Genomic DNA, 11,766 nt, shown 5'->3' on the forward strand with positions numbered 1-11,766 from the left:
GTCTTCCTTTTTCTTTAGTAATTAAATAAAACAACATTCCGACTTTGGAAAGATAACCGAACTGTAAACGTCACACCTTTACAAAAGAGGTTATCACTGATGACGATTTTCCGTTTTTTTGTTTATTACATGAGTAGATTTAAAGTTATGAAACTTTATACATTAAATTAACATGTCATCCAATGTCTTGTAAAACCAGTCAACGTGTACATATCAATTGTAATTATATTCAATAAACATAGCCTATATATTTAAAAAAAATATAGCTACAGTATATACAGGGTCAGTAGTTATATACAGGGTCAGTAGTTATATACAGGGTCAGTAGTTATATACAGTGTCAGTAGCTATATACAGGGACAGTTCCAGGATCAGTAGTTATATACAGGGTCAGTAGTTATATACAGGGTCAGTAGTTATATACAGGGACAGTAGTTATATACAGGGACAGTAGTTATATACAGGGTCAGTAGTTATATACAGGGTCGTAGTTATATACAGGGTCAGTAGTTATATACAGGGTCAGTAGTTATATACAGGGTCTGTAGTTATATACAGGGTCAGTAGTTATATACAGGGTCAGTAGTTATATACAGGGTCAGTAGTTATATACAGGGTCAGTAGTTATATACAGGGACAGTTCCAGGGTCAGTAGTTATATACAGGGTCAGTAGTTATATACAGGGTCAGTAGTTATATACAGGGACAGTAGTTATATACAGGGTCAGTAGTTATATACAGGGTCAATAGTTATATACAGGGTCAGTAGTTATATACAGGGTCAGTAGTTATATACAGGGACAGTTCCAGGGTCAGTAGTTATATACAGGGTCAGTAGTTATATACAGGGTCAGTAGTTATATACAGGGTCAGTAGTTATATACAGGGTCAGTAGTTATATACAGGGTCAGTAGTTATATACAGGGACAGTTCCAGGGTCAGTAGTTATATACAGGGTCAGTAGTTATATACAGGGTCAGTAGTTATATACAGGGTCAGTTGCTATATACAGGGTCAGTAGCTATATACAGGGACAGTTCCAGGGTCAGTTGCTATATACAGGGTCAGTAGCTATATACAGGGTCTGTAGTTATATACAGGGACAGTTCCAGGGTCAGTTGTTATATACAGGGACAGTTCCAGGGTCAGTAGCGATATACAGGGTCAGTAGTTATATACAGGGTCAGTAGCTATATACAGGGACAGTTCCAGGGTCAGTTGTTATATACAGGGTCAGTAGTTATATACAGGGTCTGTAGTTATATACAGGGACAGTTCCAGGGTCAGTAGTTATATACAGGGACAGTTCCAGGGTCAGTAGTTATATACAGGGACAGTTCCAGGGTCAGTAGTTATATGCAGGGACAGTTCCAGGGTCAGTAGTTATATACAGGGACAGTTCCAGGGTCAGTAGTTATATACAGGGACAGTTCCAGGGTCTGTAGTTATATACAGGGACAGTTCCAGGGTCAGTAGTTATATACAGGGACAGTTCCAGGGACAGTAGTTATATACAGGGACAGTAGTTATATACAGGGTCAGTAGTTATATACAGGGTCGTAGTTATATACAGGGTCAGTAGTTATATACAGGGTCAGTAGTTATATACAGGGTCTGTAGTTATATACAGGGTCAGTAGTTATATACAGGGTCAGTAGTTATATACAGGGTCAGTAGTTATATACAGGGTCAGTAGTTATATACAGGGACAGTTCCAGGGTCAGTAGTTATATACAGGGTCAGTAGTTATATACAGGGTCAGTAGTTATATACAGGGACAGTAGTTATATACAGGGTCAGTAGTTATATACAGGGTCAATAGTTATATACAGGGTCAGTAGTTATATACAGGGTCAGTAGTTATATACAGGGACAGTTCCAGGGTCAGTAGTTATATACAGGGTCAGTAGTTATATACAGGGTCAGTAGTTATATACAGGGTCAGTAGTTATATACAGGGTCAGTAGTTATATACAGGGTCAGTAGTTATATACAGGGACAGTTCCAGGGTCAGTAGTTATATACAGGGTCAGTAGTTATATACAGGGTCAGTAGTTATATACAGGGTCAGTTGCTATATACAGGGTCAGTAGCTATATACAGGGACAGTTCCAGGGTCAGTTGCTATATACAGGGTCAGTAGCTATATACAGGGTCTGTAGTTATATACAGGGACAGTTCCAGGGTCAGTTGTTATATACAGGGACAGTTCCAGGGTCAGTAGCGATATACAGGGTCAGTAGTTATATACAGGGTCAGTAGCTATATACAGGGACAGTTCCAGGGTCAGTTGTTATATACAGGGTCAGTAGTTATATACAGGGTCTGTAGTTATATACAGGGACAGTTCCAGGGTCAGTAGTTATATACAGGGACAGTTCCAGGGTCAGTAGTTATATACAGGGACAGTTCCAGGGTCAGTAGTTATATGCAGGGACAGTTCCAGGGTCAGTAGTTATATACAGGGACAGTTCCAGGGTCAGTAGTTATATACAGGGACAGTTCCAGGGTCTGTAGTTATATACAGGGACAGTTCCAGGGTCAGTAGTTATATACAGGGACAGTTCCAGGGTCAGTAGTTATATACAGGGACAGTTCCAGGGTCTGTAGTTATATACAGGGACAGTTCCAGGGTCTGTAGATATATACAGGGACAGTTCCAGGGTCAGTAGTTATATACAGGGACAGTTCCAGGGTCTGTAGTTATATACAGGGACAGTTCCAGGGTCTGTAGTTATATACAGGGACAGTTCCAGGGTCTGTAGATATATACAGGGACAGTTCCAGGGTCTGTAGTTATATACAGGGACAGTTCCAGGGTCAGTAGTTATATACAGGGACAGTTCCAGGGTCTGTAGATATATACAGGGACAGTTCCAGGGTCAGTAGTTATATACAAGGACAGTTCCAGGGTCTGTAGTTATATACAGGGACAGTTCCAGGGTCAGTAGCTCTTATTTATTTATTTATTTTTATTCTTGGGCCTCTATAACTATATCTATTGTTTTTATTTTTGTTGTTGTTGTGTGATTTGGATTCATCCCCTCTACCACACGGAAACCCACTAATCTACTGACGGAACGCAAGAGTTGGCTAATAACAGACCTCCATCCTATGCTAGCTTGCTCCTATGCTAGCTTGCTCCCGATTTAGCTGTCTAAATCGCTGTGACCCCCAACCAACCTCTCCACTCACTGGACCCTTTTGATCACTCAACTGAGCATGCCTCTCCTTAATGTCAATATGCCTTGTCCATTGCTGTTCTGGTTAGTGTTTATTGGCTTATTTCACTGTAGAGCCTCTAGTCCTGCTCATTATACCTTATCCAACCTATTAGTTCCACCACCCACACATGCAATGACATCTCCTGGTTTCAATGATGTTTCTAGAGACAATATCTCTCTCTTCATCACTCAATACCTAGGTTTACCTCCACTGTATTCACATCCTACCTTACCTTTGTCTGTACATTATACCTTGATGCTATTTTATCGCCCCCAGAAACCTCCTTTTACTCTCTGTTCCAGACGTTCTAAACAACCAATTCTTATTGCTTTTAGCCGCACCCTAATTCTACTCCTACTCTGTTCCTCTGGCGATGTAGAGGTGAATCCAGGCCCTGCAGTGCCTAGCTCCACTCCTATTCCCCAGGCGCTCTCTTTTGACGACTTCTGTAACCGTAATAGCCTTGGTTTCATGCATGTTAACATTAGAAGCCTCCTCCCTAAGTTTGTTCTATTCACTGCTTTAGCACACTCTGCCAACCCGGATGTTCTAGCTGTGTCTGAATCCTGGCTTAGGAAGACCACCAAAAATTCAGACATTTTAATTCCAAACTACAACATTTTCAGACAAGATAGAACTGCCAAAGGGGGCGGTGTTGCAATCTACTGCAAAGATAGCCTGCAGAGTTCTGTCCTACTATCCAGGTCTGTACCCAAACAATTTGAACTTCTACTTTTAAAAATCCACCTCTCTAAAAACAAGTCTCTCACCGTTGCCGCCTGCTATAGACCACCCTCTGCCCCCAGCTGTGCTCTGGACACCATATGTGAACTGATTACCCCCCATCTATCTTCAGAGCTCGTGCTGCTAGGCGACCTAAACTGGAACATGCTTAACACCCCAGCCATCCTACAATCTAAACTTGATGCCCTCAATCTCACACAAATTATCAATGAACCTACCAGGTACCTCCCCAAAGCCTTAAACATGGGCACCCTCATAGATATCATCCTAACCAACTTCCCCTCTAAATACACCTCTGCTGTCTTCAACCAAGATCTCAGCGATTCACTGCCTCATTGCCTGCATCCGTAATAGGTCAGCGGTCAAACAACCTCCTCTCATCACTGTAAAACGCTCCCTGAAACACTTCAGCGAGCAGGCCTTTCTAATCGACCTGGCCGGGGTATCCTGGAAGGATATTGATCTCATCCCGTCAGTAGAGGATGCCTGGATATTTTTTTTAAATGCCTTCCTAACCATCTTCAATAAACATGCCCCATTCAAGAAATTTAGAACCAGGAACAGATATAGCCCTTGGTTCTCCCCAGACCTGACTGCCCTTAACCAACACAAAAACATCCTATGGCGTTCTGCATTAGCATCGAACAGCCCCCGTGATATGCAGCTGTTCAGGGAAGCTAGAAACCATTATACACAGGCAGTTAGAAAAGCCAAGGCTAGCTTTTTCAAGCAGAAATTTGCTTCTTGCAACACTAACTCAAAAAAGTTCTGGGACACTGTAAAGTCCATGGAGAATAAGAACACCTCCTCCCAGCTGCCCACTGCACTGAAGATAGGAAACACTGTCACCACTGATAAATCCACCATAATTGAGAATTTCAATAAGCATTTTTCTACGGCTGGCCATGCTTTCCACCTGGCCACTCCTACCCCGGTCAACAGGACTGCACCCCCCACAAAAAAAATAAAAAATAAAATAAATAAATACAGGGACAGTTCCAGGGTCAGTAGCTATATACAGGGTCAGTAGTTATATACAGGGTCAGTAGTTATATACAGGGTCAGTAGTTATATACAGGGTCAGTAGTTATATACAGGGTCACTAGCTATATACAGGGTCAGTAGTTATATACAGGGTCAGTAGTTATATACAGGGTCAGTAGCTATATACAGGGTCAGTAGTTATATACAGGGTCAGTAGTTATATACAGGGTCAGTAGCTATATACAGGGAGAGTAGTTATATACAGGGACAGTAGTTATATACAGGGACAGTAGTTATATACAGGGACAGTTCCAGGGTCAGTAGTTATATACAGGGACAGTTCCAGGGTCAGTAGTTATATACAGGGTCAGTAGCTATATACAGGGTCAGTAGCTATATACAGGGTCAGTAGTTATATACAGGGTCAGTAGCTATATACAGGGTCAGTAGTTATATACAGAGTCAGTAGTTATATACAGGGTCAGTAGTTATATACAGGGTCAGTAGTTATATACAGGGTCAGTAGCTATATACAGGGTCAGTAGCTATATACAGTGTAAGTAGTTATATACAGGGACAGTTCCAGGGTCAGTAGTTATATACAGGGTCTGTAGTTATATACAGGGTCAGTAGTTATATACAGGGTCAGTAGTTATATACAGGGTCAGTAGTTATATACAGGGTCAGTAGCTATATACAGGGTCAGTAGCTATATACAGGGTCAGTAGTTATATACAGGGACAGTTCCAGGGTCAGTAGTTATATACAGGGTCAGTAGCTATATACAGGGTCAGTAGCTATATACAGGGTCAGTAGTTATATACAGGGTCAGTAGTTATATACAGGGTCAGTAGCTATATACAGGGTCAGTAGTTATATACAGGGTCAGTAGTTATATACAGGGTCTGTAGTTATATACAGGGTCAGTAGTTATATACAGGGTCAGTAGTTATATACAGGGTCAGTAGTTATATACAGGGTCTGTAGTTATATACAGGGTCAGTAGTTATATACAGGGACAGTTCCAGGGTCTGTAGTTATATACAGGGTCAGTAGTTATATACAGGGTCAGTACTTATATACAGGGTCAGTAGTTATATACAGGGACAGTTCCAGGGTCTGTAGTTATATACAGGGTCAGTAGTTATATACAGGGTCAGTAGTTATATACAGGGTCAGTAGTTATATACAGGGTCAGTAGTTATATACAGGGACAGTTCCAGGGTCTGTAGTTATATACAGGGACAGTTCCAGGGTCAGTTGTTATATACAGGGTCAGTTCCAGGGTCAGTAGCTATATACAGGGTCAGTAGCTATATACAGGGTCAGTAGCTATATACAGGGTCTGTTGTTATATACAGGGTCAGTAGTTATATACAGGGACATTACCAGGGTCAGTAGCTGTATACAGGGTCAGTAGTTATATACAGGGTCAGTAGTTATATACAGGGACAGTTCCAGGGTCAGTAGTTATATACAGGGTCAGTAGTTATATACAGGGTCAGTAGTTATATACAGGGTCAGTAGTTATATACAGGGTCAGTAGTTATATACAGGGTCTGTAGTTATATACAGGGACAGTTCCAGGGTCAGTTCCAGGGTCAGTTGTTATATACAGGGACAGTTCCAGGGTCAGTAGCTATATACAGGGTCAGTAGTTATATACAGGATCTGTAGTTATTTACAGGGTCAGTAGCTATATAGAGGGTCAGTAGTTATATACAGGGTCAGTAGTTATATACAGGGTCTGTGGTTATTTTCAGGGTCAGTAGTTATATACAGGGTCAGTAGATATATACAGGGTCAGTAGCTATATACAGGTACTGTAGTTATTTACAGGGTCAGTAGTTATATACAGGGTCAGTAGTTATATACAGGGTCTGTAGTTATTTACAGGGTCAGTAGTTATATACAGGGTCTGTAGTTATATACAGGGACAGTTCCAGGGTCAGTTGTTATATACAGGGACAGTTCCAGGGTCAGTAGCTATATACAGGGTCAGTAGTTATATACATGGTCAGTAGTTATATACAGGGTATGTGGTTATTTTCAGGGTCAGTAGTTATATACAGGGTCAGTAGCTATATACAGGGTCAGTAGCTATATACAGTGTCAGTAGTTATATACAGGGTCAGTAGCTATATACAGGTACTGTAGTTATTTACAGGGTCAGTAATTATATACAGGGTCAGTAGTTATATACAGGGTCAGTTCCAGGGTCTGTAGTTATATACAGGGTCAGTAGTTATATACAGGGACAGTTCCAGGGTCAGTAGCTATGTACAGGGTCAGTAGTTATATACAGGGTCAGTTCCAGGGTCTGTAGTTATATACAGGGTCAGTAGTTATATACAGGGTCAGTAGTTATATACAGGGTCAGTAGTTATATACAGGGTCAGTAGTTATATACAGGGTCAGTAGTTATATACAGGGTCAGTAGTTATATACAGGGTCAGTTCCAGGGTCTGTAGTTATATACAGGGTCAGTAGTTATATACAGGGTCAGTTCCAGGGTCTGTATTTATATACAGGGTCAGTAGTTATATACAGGGTCAGTAGTTATATACAGGGTCAGTAGTTATATACAGGGTCAGTAGTTATATACAGGGTCAGTAGTTATATACAGGGTCAGTTCCAGGGTCTGTAGTTATATACAGGGTCAGTAGTTATATACAGGGTCAGTTCCAGGGTCTGTATTTATATACAGGGTCAGTAGTTATATACAGGGTCAGTAGTTATATACAGGGTCAGTAGTTATATACAGGGTCAGTAGCTATATACAGGGTCAGTAGTTATATCCAGGGTCAGTAGTTATATACAGGGTCAGTAGCTATATACAGGGTCAGTAGTTATATCCAGGGTCAGTAGTTATATACAGGGTCCGTAGTTATATACAGGGACAGTAGTTATATACAGGGTCAGTAGTTATATACAGGGACAGTTCCAGGGTCAGTAGTTATATACAGGGACAGCTCCAGGGTCAGTAGCTTTATACAGGGTCAGTAGCTATATACAGGGTCAGTAGTTATATACAGGGTCAGTTCCAGGGTCTGTAGTTATATACAGGGTCAGTAGTTATATACAGGGTCAGTAGTTATATACAGGGTCAGTAGTTATATACAGGGTCAGTAGTTATATACAGGGTCTGTAGTTATATACAGGGTCAGTAGTTATATACAGGGTCAGTAGTTATATACAGGGTCTGTGGTTATTTTCAGGGTCAGTAGTTATATACAGGGTCAGTAGCTATATACAGGGTCAGTAGCTATATACAGTGTCAGTAGTTATATACAGGGTCAGTAGCTATATACAGGTACTGTAGTTATTTACAGGGTCAGTAGTTATATACAGGGTCAGTAGTTATATACAGGGTCAGTAGTTATATACAGGGTCAGTTCCAGGGTCTGTAGTTATATACAGGGTCAGTAGTTATATACAGGGACAGTTCCAGGGTCAGTAGCTATATACAGGGTCAGTAGTTATATACAGGGTCAGTTCCAGGGTCTGTATTTATATACAGGGTCAGTAGTTATATACAGGGTCAGTAGTTATATACAGGGTCAGTAGCTATATACAGGGTCAGTAGTTATATCCAGGGTCAGTAGTTATATACAGGGTCAGTAGTTATATACAGGGACAGTAGTTATATACAGGGTCAGTAGTTATATACAGGGACAGTTCCAGGGTCAGTAGTTATATACAGGGACAGCTCCAGGGTCAGTAGCTTTATACAGGGTCAGTAGCTATATACAGGGTCAGTAGTTATATACAGGGTCAGTTCCAGGGTCTGTAGTTATATACAGGGTCAGTAGTTATATACAGGGTCAGTAGTTATATACAGGGTCATATACAGGGTCAGTAGTTATATACAGGGTCAGTAGTTATATACAGGGTCAGTAGTTATATACAGGGTCTGTAGTTATACACAGGGTCAGTAGTTATATACAGGGTCAGTAGTTATATACAGGGACAGTTCCAGGGTCAGTAGCTATATACAGGGTCAGTAGTTATATACAGGGTCAGTTGTTATATACAGGGTCAGTAGTTATATACAGGGACAGTTCCAGGGTCAGTAGTTATATACAGGGTCAGTAGTTATATACAGGGTCAGTAGCTATATACAGGGTCAGTAGTTATATACAGGGTCTGTAGTTATATACAGGGTCAGTAGTTATATACAGGGTCAGTAGTTATATACAGGGTCAGTAGTTATATACAGGGTCTGTAGTTATATACAGGGTCAGTAGTTATATACAGGGTCAGTAGTTATATACAGGGACAGTTCCAAGGTCAGTAGCTATATACAGGGTCAGTAGTTATATACAGGGTCAGTAGTTATATACAGGGTCAGTAGTTATATACAGGGACAGTTCCAGGGTCAGTAGTTATATACAGGGTCAGTAGTTATATACAGGGTCAGTAGCTATATACAGGGTCAGTAGTTATATACAGGGTCAGTAGTTATATACAGGGTCAGTAGTTATATACAGGGTCAGTAGTTATATACAGGGTCAGTAGTTATATACAGGGTCAGTAGTTATATACAGGGTCAGTAGTTATATACAGGGACAGTTCCAGGGTCTGTAGTTATATACAGGGTCAGTAGTTATATACAGGGTCAGTAGTTATATACAGGGTCAGTAGTTATATACAGTGTCAGTAGTTATATACAGTGTCAGTAGTTATATACAGGGTCAGTTCCAGGGTACAGTAGCTAAATACAGGGACAGTTCCCGGGTCAGTGTCAATACTATATTTACAATGAGCAGGGATACTGGAGTGGTAGGGGTAGATCTGTAAAGGCAAAACGTGACTATGCATCAGGATGTATAATCAACGGAGTAGCAGCAGTTTATTCAATGATTGTATGTGAGTGTAAATGTATAGAAATGTCAATGCAGATAGTCTGTGTAGCCATTTTGTCATCTATTTAGCAGTCTTATGACTTGGGGGTAGAAGCTGTTCAGGAGACTGTTGGTGTCAGTCTTGTTGCTCCGGTACCACTTTCCGTGCAAAAAGCAGAGAGAACAGTCTGTGGCATGGAAGGCTGGAGTCTTTAATGATTTTCCGGGCCTTTCCTTTCACGTCTCCTGGTATAGAGGTCCTGGATGGCCGGGAGCTCGTTCCCCAGCGGTGTGCTGGGCTGTTCGCACCACCCTCTGTAGTGTCATGCGATTGGTTGCCCTCAATGTTTTTTTGTACGGAAAAAAAAAAAAGAATGTTTCGGTAATGTAACTTTTTTGTTGTACTGTCAAATCTCAGAAACACAGCGAAACATCAAAGATACGTTTAACGTAGAAGGGGGGGGGGGGGGGGTTCACAGTTGAAGTGTACCTATGGTAAAAATTACAGACCTCTACATGCTTTGTAAGTAGGAAAACCTGCAAAATCGGCAGTGTATCAAATACTTGTTCTCCCCACTGTATATATAGTGGTGGAAAAACTACCCAATTGTCATTATTTGAGTACAATTAAAGAAATAGAAAATGACTTATGTGAAAGTCACCCAGTAAAATACTACTTGAGTAAAAGTCTGAATGTATTTGGTTTGAAATACACGTAAGTATCAGTAGTAAAAGTAAACATTTTTTAGGTTACCAGGGGCCACTTCCACACTCGTACTCATTTAGGCTTGCCAAAACAAAGTGGGTGGATTACTTATTGACTCAAGACATTTTTTTTTTTTTTTTTTTACATTTCTACAAACAAAATTCCACTTCGACATTATGGACTATTATGCGTAGATCAGTGACACACAATCTACGTTTAATCAATTTAAGCCGTAACACAAGAAAATGTGGAAAAAGTAAAGGGGTTTGAATACTTTCTGAAGGCACTGTAGCTCGCTAGCTCCCAGACTGAAATGAGATAAATATCTGTTTTCGAGTGCACTTGAAATACGCAGCAAAATAGCACCACCCAATGGTGGGCATGTGTAATGTGGATGCATTGGGATATCAGATATGGAGAATGATAAATAGCCCGTAGAATTATAGAAAACTGTGTAGGGAAATCGTTTGAGTTTCGAATACTAAATGTTTAGTGCATGTGCGTATATTTAGGTGGTTTAAACTTTCCCACTAACCTTCTACAAGTTGACGGTGCCAAAATATTGCCAATCCGTTCAAGAACACCCATCACAAATTGACTGCGGTCAAGTGAGCCAAACACTCGCAAAACGCGGTCAAGCCATCCGCTCTTCAGGGTCCTCCTGATTTTTTTTTTTTTTTGCGCGAATACACAGCACTTTACGGTATTGGTTGTTTTCTGGTCGGAAAATGGATACACGCAAACGCACTGACAGAGAAATCATTCGAAACAGTTTGAAGCACACTAATGTAATATTCCGTAATCAAAATTATACCAAATCGTTAATTTTTATTTTATGTGCGGGGTACAGTGATGGATTGTTTATGTGATGGATTGTTAGTACTACATTGATATTGATTACTGCAGTACAAAAAATAATGAAATAACTATATTTGGGGGGGGGGGGGGGGGGGGGGGGGGGGGGGCGATCTATCCACACATTCTTTATCTTTAATTATTATTTTTTAAAGATGTTATATAACAGTGAACTTTGAGGACCACTATGTAAAAAAAAAAAGAAGAAAGAAGAAAAAAGAACTGGACAAATGTGTAAGTATTTTGTTTGTTATATATATATGTGCAGCTAGTGGATCATGAATCCAGTGTGATGGTCATTGTTTACCATGCGATGTCCATATTATGCCAGCTCCATAATGGGGAAAGTAATTGTTCTGCTAGAGGCGTCACTACAGACCCTGGTTTGATTCCAGGCTGTATCACAGC

This window comes from Oncorhynchus mykiss, chromosome 15, assembly GCF_013265735.2.
Source record: "Oncorhynchus mykiss isolate Arlee chromosome 15, USDA_OmykA_1.1, whole genome shotgun sequence".
Classification (NCBI taxonomy): Eukaryota; Metazoa; Chordata; class Actinopteri; order Salmoniformes; family Salmonidae; genus Oncorhynchus; species Oncorhynchus mykiss.